General features: G+C 40.5%; 1 protein-coding gene across 1 annotated transcript in view; it reads right to left on the bottom strand.

Annotated features, from left to right (window-relative positions):
* BMERB1 (bMERB domain containing 1) overlaps positions 1 to 20696 on the bottom strand; it is a 140216-nt gene that overhangs the window by 91877 nt on the left and 27643 nt on the right. The gene's annotated exons all lie outside the window — the stretch shown is intronic.

Here is a 20696-nt window from a genome sequence, read left to right as displayed (position 1 = left end):
ATAAAATTAATTAAAAATCATAATAGCCAATAAAACAAAACATAAGAAGGACTTTAACAAAATATATGAAACTTTTGCAGAGAAAATGATAAAACTTTATTGAAGGACATAAAGAGAATAATGTCCAAATAATTTCCAAATAAATGGAAATACATACCATAACCATGGATGAGAAGACTTGTATCATAAATGTCAATTCTCCCCAGACAGCAAAAGAATATTGTGCAGTAGTAATTAACACAGGGTGGAATTGACATATGGATGGACAAACAGAAAGCTGTAACAGGAAAAGGAAGTCTAGGAACAGACCTATATGCATATGGAAATGTGCTAAAGGCAGGAGGTTACATTACAAATCAGTGGAGACAGGGTAGACTATTCCCTAGTACTGGGGAAACTTGTCATCATATGGAAAAAGTAAAATTAGATAGCTATTTCATGTTATGTATCAATGTGTGTGCACATTAAGTCACTTCAGTCATATCCAATTGCTTGTGACCCCATGGACTGTATGTAACCCACCAGACTCCTCCGTCCATGGGATTCTCCAGGCAAGAATACTGGAGTGGGTTGCCAGGCCCTCCTCTAGGAGATTTTCCCAACCCAGGGATTGAACCTGGGTCTCTTGTGTCTCCTGAGTTGACAAGCAGGTTCTTTACCACTAGTGCCACCTGAAAATCCCCCATATATCAACAGTTCTTAAGAATTTTCTGAAAATTATTGGGAACCCAAATAGCTTTTGTTTAAACTGTACCTATCAATATTTACTATATAATAAATTAAAACTGAGAAATTTTCGAAATATTTACTATTTCATTTAAAAATAATCACTATAAATTCTATAATTTATAGCAAATCTATAATTGCTATACATGTTAACATTAATAACATATTTTTAATGAAAAAACTCTTTTCCAAAAAAATACCATCAATGAGTGCCATTGTTTTACATTTTTGCAAATCTAATATCTGGCTGGATTCTTATATCTGGGTCTACATTCAGTCTGTTGTGATATATTCTTTTGGTTGGAGTATAGAAACAAGATCCAGGCTCACAGAGATATATGGTTAGTAAAAGGAGGAGGGTCTGAATAGCCATTTCAGATTATTGTGAATTTCTTATTTTTTACTACACCAAAACTCACAGTGGAGTATATTTTTCAAGGTAAGCCACAATGTTGCAATATGGAATCTACAACTTTATCAGTGAACTTTTTATACTCTGTTACATTAAGAAATCCATTGGTCTAAGACTTGAAAAGATATTTTAACTAAACATGATTTTGTAATATCATATATTGGTCATTTAGAAAATACTGGTTCATTGAGTTAGGCTAATCTTCCAAATGTTGGCATGTTTTACCACAAAAATTACTTTAATTTACATTACTACCGATATAGCCAGAAAAGTCTTGTATTGGGAAGCTGTCAAATTCATGGTAACAGATGCAAGTTTTCCAAAATCCTAATCATCTACTGAAAGCTCAAGTTGTATCACTGGCAACAGACACTGTCAGTTGTTTCCCTTGAAGTGACAGGCTCACTTCACTCATTTTTGAGAAACTGACAAACACTCAAGCCTGAAAAAATGACAGTAGAAAACACATTTGTTCTCTCAAGTAAAAATTATGTTCTGAGAAAAAAAGGCTTATGTGTACTTCTCATTCTGTCATCCAGAATATTTTTGTAAACGGGAAATACTAGAATATATATATTTGCTTATACTTTTTTTAAAAAGAGGGATAAGTCAAAATCCAGTTTTAAGTATTTACTGGGACTTCTCTGGTGGCCCAGTGTCTAAGACTCTGCATTCCCAATGCAGGGGGCCCTGGGTTCATTCCCTGGTCAGGGAACTCGATCTTATATGCCACAATTAAGACCAGCGCAGCCAAATAAATAAGGAAATAATATTTTTAAAAAATTTATTGATGTGAGAGGAAACAGAAGAGAAGAGACAGGAATGAAAGCTAAACTTTTCTGCTGTACTTTGATTGAGGTTTTGACTTTGCAAACACATGAATATTTTATTTTATTTTTTTTAGTTTCTTTTTTTTTTTCCAATTATTTTTATTAGTTGGAGGCTAATTACTTCGCAACATTGCAGTGGGTTTTGTCATACATTGACATGAATCAGCCATGTGAATATTTTAAATAACTAATAAACAAAATAAAAATGAAAAAATAAAAATAAAAGACATGTACTCAAGAGTCAAGAGCAGATAAAATTAATAATTCTTATTGCTTCATCAAAACATTCTTAAGTATAACTGATGCTTGTTTTTAACTTATCAGTGCATGACAGTGAAGTATATAATGATTACCAATAGAACCGGGTGCAGATTTAAGCCCAAACACATCCATAATTAACTTAAGTGTAAATGGTCTAAATATATCAACTGAAGGACAAAGACTGGCAGAGTGGATAGAAAATAATGATCCAATAATACGTTATCTAAAAGAAAAAGTGAAAGTGATAGTCGCTTAATTGTGTCTGACTCTTTGCGACCCCATGGATTCTAGCCCACCAGGCTCCTCTGTCCATGGAATTTTCCAGGCAAGAATACTAGAGTGGGTAGCCATTCCCTTCTTCAGGGGATCGTCCCAAACCAGGGATCGTCTCCTGCATGGCAGGTGAATTCTCTACCGTCTGAACCACCAAGGAAGTCCTATCTATAAGAAAGTCACTTCAAATATTGGTGGACTGAAAGTAGACAGAAAAAGATTATACAAACATTAACCAAAAAAAGGAGTGGCTATACTAATATCAGATAAAGTAGATTTCAGAACAAAGAACACTGTAAGAGGGACATTATATAATTATAAAAGGATTGGTCCACCAAGAAGACACTGCAATCATGTTTATACACCAAACAGAAGCAGATTGACAGAACTGAAAGAATATATCGACAAATACACATTTTTTTAAAAATTCACAATTACAATTTATTACTTCAATACTCCACTGCCAGCAACTGATAGAACTACTAGACAGAAAATCAGCAAGGATATAAAATAATTGATTAGCACTATTAACTGACTCAACTGATATCTATGGAACACTTTACTGAGCAACAGTAGAACACACATTTTTTTCCACGTGCCCAAGGAATCCTTTGAGTAGGCTCTGGGAGTTGGTGTTGGACAGGGAAGCCTGGCGTGCTGCAGTCCATGGGGTTGCAGGGTCAGGCATGACTCAGTGACTGAACTGAACTGAAGGAATGTTAAGACAGAACATATCCTGGTCCCCTAAACAATTATTAAACTTAAAAGAACTAAAATCACACAAATTATGTTCTCTGACCATAATGGAATCAAGCCAGGAATCAATGACAGAAATATAACAAAAATCTCCCCAAACTTGGAGACTAAACAACATACATATAAAAAGTCTTCGAGTTAAAGAAATTGCAAAGGAAAATTTTTTTAAAGAATCAAATGAAAATGAAAATATGACTTACTAAAATAAATGAAATGAAGCTAAAGTATACTGAAATGGACATTTATAGTAATAAATACTCACATTAGAAAAGAAGAAAGGTCTCAATAACAGAAGTTCCCATGTCAAGAAACTAAAATAATACTAAAATAAACACAGTATGCAGAAGGAAGGAAATTTAAAGAGCAGAAGTCAGTGACACCAAAACCAGCAAAAATAATAGAGAACAACAATGAAACAAAACTCTAATCCTTATCCCCCAAGATCAACAAAAATGATAAACTTTTAGGAGACTGACGAACATAAAAAGAGAGAAGACACAAATCACCAATATCAAATGAAATGGGATAGCTCTACACATTCTGTAGCCATTAAAGAAATAATAAAGGAATACTACAAACAACTTTGCATTTAGAACTCTGACCACTTAGAAGAAGCATAGAATAGTTTGGCACTCCAATACTCTGGCCGCCTGATGCAAAGAGCTGACTTGGAAAAGACCCTGATGCTGGGAAAGATTGAGGGCAGGGGAAGAAGGGGACTACAGAGGATGAGATGGTTGGTTGGCATCACTGACTCAATCGATATGAGTTTAAGCTAACTCCAGGAGATAGTGAAGGACAGGGAAGCCTGCAGTCCATGGAATTGCAAAGAGTCAGACATTATTTAACGACTGAACAACAACATCTTACAAAGCTACATATGCACTACCATGTGACTTGAAAATTGCACCCTTTGGTATTTATCCCAGAAAAACAAAAACTTCTATTCACACTAAAAAATTATACAAGTGTTCATAGCAGCTTTATTCATAATAGACCCAAACTGGAAACCATGAAGATATTCTTCAATGGATGAACCAAACTGTGGTACATCCATCTATGAAATACTACTCAGCCAGCAGAAAGAATGAACGGTTGATACATGTAATAACTTGGATAGATCTCAAGAGAAATATGGTAACTGAAAAAATGATAAACTCAGATGCTTATATACTGTATGATTCCACTTATATAACATTCTTGAAATGATAAAATGGAAATAGAAAATGATTAGCAGGTGTCAGGGATTGAGTGGGGGAGAGTAACTCTTGTCATTAAAGTAATGGAACAAGGGGTCCCTATGATGGAGCTATTCTGTGTCTCAACTGTGGTGTGGCTGCACAAATCTATGCATATGATAAAACGATATAGAACTAAATACGCACACACACAAGAGCACACAAACCTGGGGAAATCTGAATAAGGTCAACGGGTTGTATCAATGCCAATTTTCTGCGTGTGATGTTGTACTACGCAAAATGTTACTGCTGAGCGAAAACAGGTGAGAAGTAGACAGAGATGCCTCTAATATTTCTTGCAACTGTATACAATCTACAATTATCTCAATATACAATGTTAAAAAAGAAGACAGACCACAGACTTAAGATGTGATGTTTATCACACACAAAAGATCAGGAACCAAATGTAAAGAATGCCCATGAAAATGACAACACAATAGTAAACAAACAAACAAAAAATGCAAAAGGATATGAACTAAGAATTCACAGAAAAGGAAACTCATATATCCAGTAAACAGATGAAAAGATGTTTAACTTCACTGATAATCAGGAAAAGGCAAAAATAAAATAACAAAACTCATTTCACACTCACCAGATTGGCAAACCTCTCACAGTCTTGATAGTTTATGGGTGTTTGGTATGGATGCAAGGAAATGGCAACTCATACCCTGCTAGGAAGGGTGTAAATTTATACGATCACAGTTGGACAACAATTTGACAATGTTTATTAAAATCGAAAGCGTGCATACTGTTTGCTTCATGCTTCCACTTCTAGATAACTACCCAGTATAAACTCTTGCTCCTGAGCTCAAAAAGCTATTTATACCAGGGTGGCCGTGATAGCAGTGTTTGGTAACAGTGACAAATTGAAAACAACCTATATGTTATCAATAGGACACTGGTTGAAGACTTTGTAGTATGTTCCTATATTACAAATACTTTGAACAGTTCAAAAAATAAAAGAATTGATCTACACATATCTGCATGCATAAGTCCTGAAAACATAATGCTTAGTGGTAAAAACAAGAGATAAGTGGACATGTACAGGGTAATACCACATCCTATGTGTGTATACACATATGATAAAGTAAAAACTCAAATACGTGGTTAAGAGGGACTCATATTATTTCACAATGAGGTCACTCCTGGAAAGGAAGAGAACTAAAGAAGGATTTTCAGCTGAATCTTTAGGTGTTGTTCTTTTGTTTGCTTGCTTTGAAATTGATTTAAGTAAAGATCTTGGCACTGGTCAGTCCTGGAAGATGGATACAAAAGTGTTAGCCTTTTTTCTGTGCTAGCTTTATGCCTGAAATTAAAGCACACACAGAAAGAACCCAAGCGTGCTCCGTGATGTTGGGGCACACCCATACTTGGAGACCCAGCTCCAGGATGAATCAGTATCACTGCTAAGGCAGGTGCATCATGAGAAGCAGGAGCAGGAGTGGGGTGGGGGCTCAGAGGAGAAGGAGGGATGGCTTTCCCTGTTTATATTCCCCTTAAGTAACATCATTTCAAGAATATTTAAGGTGATAAGTTACTATAAACACTGTTAAGGCTGCGATGACATATATTCAAGGAGGCTGTGAGAAAGCACAGCTCAGGCTGTCGGTGCTTCATGAGACAAGAGTAGGTGGTTAAAGAGAATCCCTTTTCATGCTCCTGCTGGTTTCCAGGCTGTTCACCCTTCATTTCAGGATCTGGCTACACTTCTGCTGTGGGGGCTTCCCTGGGGGCACAGTGGTAAAGAACCTGCCTTCGAAGCAGGAGACACAGGAAACGCGGGATCAATCCCAGGGTGCGGAAGATCCCCTAGAGAAGGAAATGGCAATCCACTCCAGCATTCTTACCTGGAAAATCCCATGGACAGAGGAGCCTGGAGGGCTACAGTCCATGGGGCCGCAAGAGTCAGACACGACTTGGCGACTAAACAACGACCACCACATTTCTGCTGTAACCGCTGCTAAATGGATACCTTTTAGGCTATTTCAGAGGTGCTGACTCTCACAATACAGTTGCCCTCACTGTCCTCAGGTTCGGCATCTGCAGATCCAGAAGGCTGGCATAAGGACTTGAGCACACTCAGATGTGGGTAACTGTAGGGGGTCCTGGAACAAATCTCCAGGGATCCCAAGGGGCCACTGTACTCTTGGAAGCACAGGACATCACTCCTATCACTGGAATCAGGATGACATTTTCCCTCCTCCCCACATCAGTGTCTTGTCGTCAGGATTTCTTGTCCCGAGCACTGGTGACATTTGCGGCCAAATCGATCATCACTGGGGAGAAAGGAGCTGTCCCATGCACTAAAGGAGGTTCAGCAGCATCCCTGGGCTCTTCCACTAGATGCCAGACACACCCCACCAGCCCAGTTATGACAGTGAAGAACGTCTCTGCTGGACTTCCTTGGTGATCCAGGAGCTTCCCTGGAGGCTCAGATGGTAAAGAATCTGCCTGCAATGCAGGAGGCCTGGGTTCGATCCCTGGGTCAGGAAGATCCCATGGAGAAGGAAATGGCAACCCACTCCAGTTCTTGCCTGGAGAACCCCATGGACAGAGGAGCCTGGTGGGCCACAGTCCGTAGGGTCACACAGAGTCTGAAGCGACTGAGCGCACACACACTAAGAAGCTAAGACTCTGTGCTCCCTTACAGGGGACCCGGGTTCAGTTCCTGGTCAGGGAACTAGATCCCACATGCTGCAACTAAGACCTGGGGCAGTCAAATAAATTAATTAAATTTATAAATATTTTAAAAAATGAATGTCTCCAGATGTTGCCAGATGTCCCCTGGGGCACCAAATCAGCCCTGGTTGAGAACCACTGCTCCCGAGACTGGCCCAATGCGAAGTCACTGGGATGCAGGTCGGCGAGCTTGGTCGTGTGCAGGACGCTCAGAAATCTTCTTCACCAAGGCAGACAAAACCTGCCTCATTAACTGAAAGTTTCCCCGGTAGTTTCTCTCTCACAGATCCGTTATGCTGCACCTTATGTTTTTAAAGGAAATACTCTGGGCTTCCAGAACCATTTCCAGTTTTTGAAACTCTCTGTGGTCACATGTTTACAGGCAGAGCCAGACTCATTTGGGGATGACGCTGCATGGTTTAAGAATCTTGTGCTGCCTGGGGACCGGCCTCCATGTCTGAGTTATCTGACATCTGGCAACAGAAGGGCTGAGCGAGTCCAGCGCACATCACTCCTGACTAATCTTTTAGAATCAATATACTGAGTCACTCAGTACCTGACATTTACTTGTACAGTACCCTCCTTCAAAATGTGATTTATTTATTCATTTTCCAATTGCTTCTTCTCTCTCCATCTCCCAGTGAATTAAATATCTGTGCTCAAGCCTCAGGGACCTTGTCTCAAATACTCCATCCAGGCTGCATATATACATATATGACTACAGTGAGAATCTATTTATTTATTTTGGTCGCACTGCATGTGGGATCTTAGTTCCTTGACCAGGGATCGAACCTGCAGCCCCTGCACCGCAAGCTGGAGTCTTAACCACTGGACCATTAGGGAAGTCCCTAGGCTGCTTCTACTTCTACCCATGCTGTTTCTTCCTCTGGAAACAGACTCCCTCTCCCCAATTCCTCTCCTAGGCCATCCAGTCATGTAACCTCATGGCATCTCGGACTTGAGGTTGCCAGGTTTAGCAAATAAAAATACAGGGTGCCCAATTAGTGCTAAGTTCAAACAAATAAGCAAAAATTTGAGTATAAGCATATCCTCAATATTGCACAGGACAAACTTATACTTAAAAAAATTATTTGTTGCTTATCTGAAATTCAAAGTTAACCAGCATTTTATCTGGCAATCCTACATGGACTTCTCCTTTGAAGCACTTACCACAGGTGAAAATTATAGTTTTCTTTGTATGGTTAGCTCCATGAGGGCAATGAACAGGTTTGTTTTGTTTCTGTTATGTATTTATTATTAAATATATAAATTATTATATATATAATTTATTAAAATTATACATATTATTTACTTATTTCTCCCGTTTTATTTCTGGCTCTGAGCACCAAGCTTTGAGCATAGACAGCCAGGAATGAACTCTGATAGGTGAATGGATAAGCATGTGAAGGAAGGAGGGAAGAAGAGAGAAAAGAAGAAAAGCTAGGTAGGAATGGAACCCATGAAGGGTATGTTCTCTTGTTAATGAACCTCTTTTAGGTCTTGGGAAGCACCATACTTCTTTGTACTTCCGCAACTTTGCCTGTTCCCTTCCTCATCTGGTTAATGAACCCTGGGTCTGGGGTCCCTGGACTGGATCAGAACCTCTGTGCTCCCAATATACCCAGATCTTCCCTCTGATGAAGCACTTACCATGTTATATAATTATCTGCTAATATATCTGTCTCTCTCACTAGCCCATAAATTTCTTGAGGGCAGGCATGATGTCTCATTCATCTTGGAAACCATGTAACTAGGCAAAGCTGGTAAATATCCAACCAACGTTCACTGAGATGTTGAGATATCAAGCTGACTGCCTAGTCTTAATGTAGCCACAAGTAACAACCCCTGCGTCTACCCTTGGCCATCTTCAGGCTGGTCCTGGCACATCATCACATCAAAAACAAATTAACAAAAAGAAAATGAAAAACAAAACCAGCAAACCCATCCCTAATAGTAAGTAATGTCCTTTTATTTTTAACTGAAGGTTTTATTGGGAGATAGCTATTTCACTCATCCCAGATTTCTAAATGTTCTCTTGATTTGCATCTTTTCTCCTTATATACCCTTTACTCCTCCCTGAATCTTTTATTCTTCTCCCTCTGTCTGGCCACACTGGCTCCAGGGTCCCCACATACCTACCCCACCCCATTACCTGCAGTTTGTGGGTTCTTTCTCTTAGGTACGGCTATTTAGTCCTCTTTGGACTTTTTCCATGTGCATCCCACTCAGAGAATCCTCAACCCACTCAGAGAATTATTCTTGGGAAATCAACTTCCTTAGAAGTTAGAGAAGGATAGGGGAATTTTAAATCAGTAATTTAATTATGGCTTCCTGTCACACCAGAAGATGGCACGTTCCATCACAGAGTAGGACTGGGGTTAAAGTAGAAAATCATGCTGATTCAGTGAAGAGAATGTAAGCTTTCTAGAGTCAAGGCCAGAACTACTGAAAAATGAGATGTGACGAGAGGGAAACCAATAGCAGGAAAGGAGACCTGAGAAGAAAGTGATGAGATTCTGAAGTCCAGAAGTCCTGATGTTTAGAGGCTCTTAAACATCTCCCCTTTACCTAAAAATGATGGTGCCTCCTCTCTTAGGATGTTTCCTGCTAGTGTTCTTGTGATTTCTTTTCTGTATGGGGCACTTGAGCCTGATGACACCTTACCAGAGTAGAGGAGGCCACGAGGTAAAGAGCCTGGAGCACTTCCAAGGAATACGTCTGAAAACGTACATTCTCATTCTACTCTTCCCTTCTACTTTTGGTGTTAGAAGCATATATGTATAGTTTTTGTAGCTTCCTGCTGTATTGACCCTTTCATCATTATAAATGTCCCTCTTTGTCTCCAGTAACATTTTTTGTCTTAAAATCTATTTTGTTCATCATCAGTATAACCACTCCTGATCTCTATGCTTGCATGCTATATATTTTTCTATCTTTTTATTTTCAACCTATTTGTGCCTTTGAGTCTAAAAGGTGTCTCTTTGGGGCAGCATATAGTTGGATCCTATTCTTCTAAAATCCAGTCTGATAATCTCTGCTTTTTGAATGGAGTGTTTAATCCATTCACACTTAATGTAATTGTTGATATGGCTGTATTTACCCCTGTCATTTTATTTGTTTTCTACTTGCCCCACATCTTTCTTGTTCCCTTGTCCCTCTTTTATTAACTTCTATGTTAAAGAGATATTTTCTAGTTAACAATTGTAATCATTTTGTTTCCTTTTTCTTTCCACTACATTATTTTGAGTTATATCCTTACTGGTTTCTCTGGAGTTCCTTTCAACTTTTAATTCTCATAAAAATCCTAGAATTTTGTATCAGTGAATCTCATCACTTATTTGAGAGATCAGTTGTTTTATTCCATGAAGGTTTATCAAACACCTACATGTGTCAGACCCTGTTATAGACATAGGGGGCTCAGAGGACAGCTACAGGATTTTTTGGGCTTCCCTGGTGGCTCAGATGGTAAAGTATCTGCCTGCAATGCAGGAGACCTGGGTTCAGTCCCTGGACTGGGAAGACCCTCTGGAGAAGGGAATGGCAACCCACTCCAGTATTCTTGCCTGGAGAGTTCCATGGACAGAGGAGCCTGGTGGGCTACAGTACACAGGGTCACAAAGAGTCAGACACGACTGAGCACTGAGCGACTAACACACATAAACACACATTGTTTTATTTCATGAAGGTTCATCAAACATCTACATGTGTCAGACTGTGTGGCAGACACAGGGGACTCAAGAGATGAACGGGTCATGGCTTCTGCCCTCAAAAGAGGCAAGACAAGAAAAGTCAGCTGTTATGATGCAGTGTGATTAGTGCAACATTGCAGAGGATGCATGGGGTAATAGGTTATGTCCACAAGCACCAAAAGGAGACAAGTCCATTCAATCTATAGGAGTCAGAAAATGCTTCCAAGAAAGCAAGAAGCTTGAGCTATTTATTGAAGAATGAGTAGGAGTTATCTGGTCAGAGAAGTGGGAACCAGGGCTTCCAGAAGGAAGGAACAACCTGAACCAAAGCCTGGAGGCATGACAGACTGTGAGCCTTGAAAGTAATACATGGAGGTGAGGGCAGCTAGATCAAAGATCCTAGCTGGGCATGCAGAGGGAGAAAATCTAGAAAGACAGGCTGCTACACTGTCAAAAAAGGAATTTAGCTTCATCCTAAAGGCAGTGGTGAATTCCAGATGGGTTTAAGCAATGGATCATACTTGCATTCTGGAAAATGACTGTTGATTATTTGGAAGACCCATGAGACAAGATACAACCAGAGGTGAGAATCAGGAAGGTAATGGGGACTGCTGATGAGGAAATAGTTTCAGTTCAGCTCAGTTCAGTTGCTCAGTCACATCCTCAACTCTTTGCGACCCCATGGACTGCAGCACGCCAGGCCTTCCTGTCCATCACCAACTCCCAGAGCTTACTCAGACTCACGCCCACTGAGTCAGTGATGCCATCCAACCATCTCATCCTCTGTCATCCCCTTCTCCTCCTGCCTTCAATCTTTCCCAGCATCAAGGTCTTTTCAAATGTGTCAGTTCTTTGCATCAGGTGGCCAAAGTATTGGAGCTTCAGATTCAGCATCAGTCCTTCCAATGAATATTCAGGACTGATTTCAGTTTAAGGGTGAAAAGAAACTAGAACCAAGGTAATCTGATTCCCAAAGTAATCTGCTTTTTCCACTACATCATGTTGCCTTCAAATAATGATGTTTCCTTTCTGCCTCAAATTAAGAAATTTTAATTTAGTCTCAAAATAAACCCCATAATATGAATTCAGACTTACGTATCTCTCACATAAGTTAACCACATTCAAACATGAGAGGAAAAATACTACTCCTATGTGCTAAGTTCTATGACTTGATTAAACTCAAGTATATTTTGTATTTTCAAGATAAATATTGGGCCCCTCCATTTTTAACAATTTTAAAACAGAAATATGAAATTTCCTAACTCCTAAAGACTGACTTGATATTAATTGAATAATGACTATTTCTCCGACACTCAGCGCACAATTTCTCAGAGCACTTTAATTCAATCTATGATATTTATTCAGGACATACTGAGCATATGGGATCATTCAAACAGCAGTAGAGGTAAACTAAAATACATAAAATCCAGCACCTCGGATCAAAGAATTTTCAGTCTCATATAAGAGGGTCTTTTTGTAATCTCATGAATGTTTTTAATGTCCCCCCAAAATTGAATGCCTTTAACTCAGCAATGCCACTTAAAATATTTTTATTCATATGTAAAAATGAAAGATATTGATTGTAGCATTGTTTATAACAGTAAAAGTATGAAGTAGCCTAAATGTCCATTAATAGGGAATGGTTGGATATACCTTGACATTGGGAAGTTATCCAATCATCAGAAAGGATGAGACAGTCCTGTATTATTGACATAGGAAAATGGCCATGATACACTGTGAAAAAACTAGGCTATGTTTAGTACCTACAATATGATTCCCTTTATTATAAAATACATATGTAAATATATGTGTCAAATAACAGACTGAAAAGATAGATGTCAAATCTAATGGTAGCTTGAGGTGGCTTTTGCTTTCTACTTTTTACACTTCTGTCTGAGTTTTCATAATGAGCAGATATGCCTTTAAAAAGACTTTTTAAAAGCTTATTGACAGTATCTGTGCAAACCCTGCTATAAATGGCCACTCAATTACTTCAGTCTCTTACATCTCAGCCACCCGAAGAGAAAGAAAAATGTCAACTTGATTAGCCAAAAATTGCTATAAAGAATAGTCAGTGAAGTAAGTCAGACAGAGAAAGAGAAATATCGTATGACATCACTTCTATGTGGAATCTAAAAAGAAATAATACAAATGAACTTACAAAACAGAAACACACTCACAGACTTAGAGAACGAACTTCTGGTTGCCAGTGGTGGGAGGGATGAGGGGAAGGGATAGTTAGGGAGTTTGGAATGGACATGTACACACTGCTATATTTAAAATGGACAGCCAACAAGGACCTACTGTATAGCACACGGAACTCTGCTCAATGTTATGTGGCAGCCTGGATGGGAGGGGAGTTCTGGGGGAGAATGGATACATGTATATATATGGCTGAGTCCCTTCCCTGTTTCTGAAACTATCACAACATACCCCAATACAAAATTAAAAGTTGTTTTTTAAAAAAACAGTCAGATGTTCAACAAGGCCTTTTCAGAGACACTGTGGCAAAGTTTGGCCAGAGGCTTCAGCTTCCTGGCTTCAGTATATACGCTAAATATTTTGTTGGTGACTACCATTCTAAAGTAAATGTCTTAAAACAAAGCTGTTTGCTATCTTAATATCTAGTTAACACTAGCACTGCTTTGTTGATTTGCATTCAATATGCCAGCTTCATTCTATATTTTTCTTTTCTTTTTTTTTAATTCTATTTATTTTTGACCAAACTGGGTCTTCATGGCTTCATGCAGGCTTTCTCTAATTGTGGCAAGTAGGGACTACTCTCTAGTTGCGTTGCATGGACTTCTCATCGCAGTGATTTCTCTTGTTGTGGAGCACAGACTCTAGAGCATGGGCTCAGTACTTGTAGCACATGAGCTTAGTTGCCCATGGCATGTGGGATCTTCCTGGACCAGAGATCAAATCCATGCCCCCTATACTGACAGGTGGATTCTTAACTACTGGACCACCAGGGAAGTCCTATATTTTTCTTTTCTGGGGCCATGTTCTTGCAAAAGTCACTCTCAGTATGGCTTTTTAAATTTATTTTTATTTGACTGTGCCGGCTCTCAGTTGAGGCACACAGGCTCTTCCATCTCCATTGTGGTATACGGGTTCTTTTAGTTGCAGCCAATGGGATCTAGTTCCCCAACTGGGGATTGAACCTGCCCCCCCCCACCGCGCCCCATATTGGGAGCTCAGAGTTTTAGCTACTGGGACCACCAGAGAAGTCCCCCATAGTGCCTGACTTTTAATGCTATGGATAAGCAGGGGACGACCAGTTCTATTGTTCACCAGGGGGAAGCAATGGCCTTATCAACCCTTGGAATCTCCATAAACCAAGCAGTAGTAGAAGGGTGACCAACCACTCTGACTTATTTGGGAACGATGGTTTCCCAGTATTCGGGACTTTGCAGCAGTAAAATCAGGACACTCCCAGGCAAATCAGGATGTTGAACACCCTGGCAGTGGAATACCCTAGTGGTGACCACTGTTGGGTATTTTTTCAGACAGCATTTTTCTACTCAAGACTTCTTCATTACAAGAGATTATTGATGTTACAGGGCCCATGTGAGTGATTTCTCACAAAATACTCTTTATAACCAAATTCCATCAAATGAATCACTGCTATGTTCAAAGATGGCCTTTCAAATGGGATTTCCTGAGTGCTGCTCTCCATTTTCCCTGCTTAGTACTTCAGCAAGTTCACAGGAAAATAGAGTAGCGATCTTGATCTTATAGCTTAATGCAAAGTCATTTATAGTCATTAGCCCCACGCATATCTCCAGAGAGTAGAATCTTTAACTGGATGGGGGTGGTGTCCAGGCGCAGGTGATTTTCTTATGTGGCAGGGCGAGAGAAACTGACCCAATGGAAGACAGGTAGGGTTGGAAACTTGACTCTTCTTGGTCCTTATAGTTTGAGAAGAACTTGTTAGAACACTCAGGCTTCGGTGCTCTGCACCAAAGGAGTTAATCATACATATGTCATGGCTAGGCTTATCATGATTACAAGTTAGAAGGAGAAAAGTCAGTTAAGTATTAGCAGAATGGTGCTAAATTTTGATCCAGGAGTCTGATTTTAGTAAAGCTTGACTTTGCAAAATATGATTAAATGTATTATTTTGTTGTTCAGTTGTTCGGTCATGTTCGAGTCTTTGCGACCCCAAGGGCTACAACACGCCAGGCTTCCCTGTCCTCCACTATCTCCCGGAGTCTCATATACTACATGCATTTATTATTTTCACATAAAGGAATGGAAATTCACTTTGCAAGCTCATTTTGAGACTTTAAAAACACTTTGAGATCACAAAAAGACTCTCTTCTATGAGACTGAAAATTCTTTGATCCAAGATGCCGTGTAAACATTTTACACATTGTGGGTTTCCTCTGCTGCTGTGTGAATGGTACCACACACTTAGTATGTCCTTAATACATATCCTAGACTAAGCTGAAGTGCTCTGAGACTGTAGCTATTATTATTCAATTAATACCAAGTCAGGCTTTAGGAGTTAGGAAATTTCATATTTCTGTTTTAAACATGGAGGGACCTGGAACTTCCCTGGTGGTCCAGAGGCTAAGACTCTTAAGCTTCCAGTCCAAGGGGCCCAGATTCAATCCCTGGTCAGGGAACTAGATCCCACATGCCACAACTAAGACTGGCACAGCCAAATAAATAAATAAAAATACATATTTTAAAGTGGAGGGACCTAATATTTTTCTTGAAAATGAAAAATACACTTGAATTTAATCAAGTCATAGAACTGAGCACATGGGAAGGAAAACTCTTTTAGTATTTTTGCCCTCATTTTTTAAGGTAGTTAACTTTATCATACATTCCAGTCTTGAAAGTGAGTGACAGCTCATATTTGACCCCTGGGAAGGAAGAGAAAACTTAGTGCTATATCTCTAGCTTTTACTCATTCCCACAAAACATGAATGAGGGGCTTCCCTGGCGGCTCAGTGGTAAGGAATCTGCCTGCCAATGCAGGAGACACGGGTTTGATCCCTGGGTTGGGAAGATCCCACATGCTGCAGCGCAGCTAAGCCCATGCACCTCAACTACTGATGCCCGGGCACCCTAGAGCCTGTGCTCCACAACAAAAGAAGCCAGCACGATGAGAAGCCCATGAATGGGAACCAGAGAGTAGCCCCCGCTCACCGCAACTAGAGAAACGCCCTCGCAGCAACCCAGCACAGCCTATATATACATATATATATGTATTTTAATTTTCCATATAAGCTATCGACAGAAAAATCTTTCTGGATTGGATATCACAGAGCTAAAAAAAAAAAAAGAAAAAAAAAGCCACAACTTATAACGGCATTCTAGAAGGAACTCTTTTGTATGGCAAAAACCACTACAATATTGTAAAGTAATTAGCCTCCAACGAATAAAAATAAATGGAAAAAAAATACAAAAAATAAATAAATAGATAAATAAACTATTGGGGAAAAATGTTAATAGTCACACACTGACCAGGTTCACTGGCCTAGTTCTTTGCCTCTTTTCCCTCCCTTGTTTAAATGAAGTTTTCATTTTGGAATAATTTTAAATTTACAGAAAAGTTGCAATAATACAGAGGCCCCAAGTACCTTTAACTCAGTTACCCTCACTGTTAACATCTTACCAAATGACGGTATGTTTGTCAAAATTAAGAATTTAACAGGAGTACATTGCTTTTGTTACTCAGTCACTAAGTTGTGTCTGACTCTTTGTGACCCCATGGACGGCAGCACACCAGGCTTCTCTGTCCTTCACTATCTCCCGGAGCTTGCTCAAACTCATGTTCATTGAGTTGGTGATGCCATCCGACCATCTCATCCTCTGTCGCCCACTTCTCTTCCTGCCCTCAACATTTCCCAGCATCAATGAGTCGGCTCTTCGTATCAGGTGGCCAAAGCAATGGACCTTCAGCTTCAGCATCAGTCCATGCTGCTGCTGCTAAGTCACTTCAGTCGTGTCCGACTCTGTGCGACCCCATAGATGGCAGCCCACCAGGCTCCTCTGTCCCTGGGATTGATTCTCCAGGCAAGAACACTGGAGTGGGTTGCCATTTCCTTCTTCAATGCATGCATGCATGCTAAGTCGCTTCAGTTGTGTCCGATTCTGTGAAACCCTATGGACAGCAGCCCACCAGGCTCCTCTGTCCACGGAATCTTCTAGGCAAGAATACTGGATCAGTCCATGGGCACATTACTATTCACTAAATCACAGGCTTGATCTGAATTCACTAGCCTGTTTTTAAATTAGGTATATCCAATGTACAGTATTATATGTTATAGGTGTATCACATGGTGATTCATAATTTTTAAAGAACTTTTAAAAGGAGAACTTTTCTACTCTTTCTATGGAGTAGAACTGTAAACTCCATTTACAGTTATTACAAAATACTGACTATCCCCTGTGCTGTACAATATACCCCTGTAGCTCCTTTGTTTTATACTTAATGGTTTGTACCTCTTCATCCTCTATCCCTGTCTTGCTCCTCCCAGATTCCCTGTCCCCAGGGGTAACCACTAGTTTGTTCTCTGTGTCTGTGTGTCTGTTTCCTTTTTGTTACACTTACTAGTTTGCTTTATTTTTTTAGATTCCACAGTTTTTCCACTAATATCTTTTCTTTTCTGTTCCAGGATCCGATCCAGCATCCCACACTGCTTTTTTAAAAAAAAATTAAAAAAAGATTTTTTAACGTTGTATTGGTTTCTGCCATATAACAATACAAATCAACCATAATTATATATACTTTCCCTCCCTTTTTAGCCTCCCTCCCCTCCACTCATCCCATCCTTCCAGGTCATCACAGAACTCCAGACTGGGCTCCCTATGCTACTCAGCAACTTCTCACCAGCAGTCCATCTTACACCTGAGAGTGTACATATGCTGATGCTACCTTCTCCATTTGTCTCACTTCCTCCTCCCCCACTGTGTTCACAAGTCCATTCTCTACATGGGGGTCTCCATTCCTTCCCTGCAAATAAGTTCATCAATATCATTTTTCTAGATTCCACACCTATGCATTAAAATACTATATTTGTTTTTCTCTAATTACTTCACTCTGTATAACAGGCTCTAGGTTCATCCATCTCACTAGAACTGAATCAAATTCACTCTTTTATGGCTGCATAATATTCCATTGTATATATGTACCACATTGCCTTTATCCATTCATCTATTGACGAACACCTAGGTTGCTTCCATGTCCTGGATATTGTAAACAATGCTTCTATGAACATTGGGGTACATATGTCTTTTTTGATTACCACATTGTCTTTTTTTTTTTTTAATTATTTCTTTCTCTTTGGCTGTGCCGGGTCTTAATTGTAGCACTTGGGATCTTCAATCTTCATTGTGGCATTGAGGATCTCTTTTTGTTACAGCATGCAAATTCTTAGTTGGAGCATCTGAATTCTTACTTGCAGCATATGGGATCTAGTTCCCTGATCAAGGATGAACCTGGGCCCCCTGCATTGGGAGAGCAGGGTCTTAGCCACTGGACCACCAGGGAAATCCTCCACATTGCTTTCAGCATCACTCCTGGTGGCTCAGAGGGTAAAAGCATCTGCCTGCAATGCGGGAGACCCGGGTTTGATCCCTGGGTTGGGAAGATCCCCTGGAGAAGGAAATGGCAACCCACTCCAGTATTCTTGCCTGGAGAATCCCATGGACAGAGGAGCCTGGTAGGCTACAGTCCACGGGGTCGCAAAGAGTTGGACACGACTGAGCAACTTCACTTTCTTTCTTTCTTTGTTAAGTAGTCAGAGCCTACCTTATTGTCATGAGGACAACCAGCCTCAGCTCCATTTCCTCAGTGGAGTGTGTTAAAAATAAGACAACAGGGTCCAAATGGAGTTGCTTTTGCTAAGCTCCATGTCACTGAGACTTGACTTCATTACAAATTCTCTCCCAGAAATGGACTCTTAAACCAGTCGATCAGGAATCCCCTGATCAGCATTTATTAGTAATCTGCCTGCTAGACCCCTGCTACCCTCATAAGACAAGCAACTTTGCAATAATAACCAACACACTCTTTGGCCCAGTGCACTGTCTAGTTCCTGCTCCCTTCTGCCCACAAAATCTCTTGCCTTGGATGGTCCTTTGGAGATCCTTTCTATTTGCTAGGTTGGATGTTGCCCGATTCATGAACGGTTGAATAAAACCAATAAGACCTTTAAAATGTACTCAGTTGAATTTTAACGAGTGTATTCTGGCATTGAACACGTTTATTTATTCTTTATTCATTCAACAGATATTAACGGAGCCCTTGCCAAGTGCTGGGCAAATAAAGCAGGTATGATCCCTCTGCTAACAGAGTTGAGGGAAAATAGACAGTAATGATGTGATGGGAAAGCAAACAGTGTGCAAAGAGAGAAGGGTGATGAGCTGGGGGTCTAAGGTCAGGGGAAGCCTGCTTGAAGCATTGACATTTGAGATCTAAAAGTATGAGAAAGAAAAGTTCACCAGAGGAGAAAGCAGAGAATCCAGGGGAAGAATAGCTTCCCCTTCTGTCTTTGCAAGACAGCAAAACACACACGAGAGGACTCAGGTGAGGCTGGGATGGAGACAGAGGAGATGTCTTGTTAATTACAAAACGAAGGCTGCAACTGACAACTGCATGCTCATTGCTTTTTCCTGTGTCCCTACAGCACAAGGTTCATGCTTTACCACGAGCTGGTTGAGGCCATCATCTCTCTAGCAGGGAGCTCCTTGAAAGAAGCATCTCTGCCTTGCTCATCTCCATTTCCTTCCCCATCCTCAGCGCCAAGCAGAGCCATTGCACAAAAAGCACAAAAATGTGTGTTTATAGAACCAGATTAGACTTCCCGTTCCAGTTTATTCTCTTTAACTTTTGCTCCAAACTATACGTTGTTCAGTCGCTAAGTTGTGTCCACCTCTTTGAGACGCCGTGGACTGCAGCACACCAGGCTCCCTGTCCTTCACCATTTCCTGGAGTCTGCTCAAACTCAAGTCCATTGAATCAGTGATGCCATCCAGCCATCTCATCCTCTGTCACCCCCTTCTCCTTCTGCCCTTTGTCAAGCATTATTTTCTCTAAAACTTCTACTTCTCACTTGCTCTGAACTGCACGCAGCTCTGTCTGAAGACAACCTCCATTCAAACACTAAACAGAAAAGAACTCTCTTCCTCCACAGGGAGGGCGTGTACCCCCAAGACAATAGAGACGTGTGGTGAGAGGAACCAGATTCTAAAACGTGATTTGTTTCTCATTGAGAAGCATGATTTAGAGGAAGAGGGAAGGAGAAAGGGGAAGGAGAGAAGAGAGGAAGAGCAAAGGGGCCTCTGAAAGATGCGCTCAGGGGTTCTCTGAGGTTGGCAGGATTATTTTATTTCTTTGGATGTGCCTAGTCTTAGTTGTGGCATTTTTGGTTGCCATGGGCAGAATCTTTGGTTGTGGAGTGTGGAATCTATTTCCGTGAGCAGGGATTGAACCCAGGCCCCTACATTTGAAGTGTGGAGTCTTAGTCACTGGACCACGAGGGAAGTCCCAGCAGGATTATTTTAAATGACATTGTCTCTCTTTTATAATCTTAAGTATTTTTGAACTTCAAAACTTATAAGCAGGGCTTCCCCAGTAGCTCATTGGTAAAGAATCTGCCTACCAGTGCAAGAGACACGGCTTGATCCCTGATCTAGGAAGATCCTACATGTCAAGGAGCAACTAAGTCCTGGCACCTCAACTACTAAGCCTGTGCTCGAGAGCCCAGGAGCTGCAACTACTGAAGCCCACAGGCCCTAGAGCCTGTGCTCCACAACAAGAGAAGCCACCACAATGAGAAGCCAGCACACTGCAACTAGAGAGTAGCCCCCACTC

This window comes from Cervus elaphus, chromosome 10 (assembly GCF_910594005.1).
Source record: "Cervus elaphus chromosome 10, mCerEla1.1, whole genome shotgun sequence".
Taxonomy (NCBI): domain Eukaryota; kingdom Metazoa; phylum Chordata; class Mammalia; order Artiodactyla; family Cervidae; genus Cervus; species Cervus elaphus.
The sequence above is the reverse complement of the archived record's forward strand: the minus strand, read 5'-3'. Positions and strand labels throughout refer to the sequence as shown.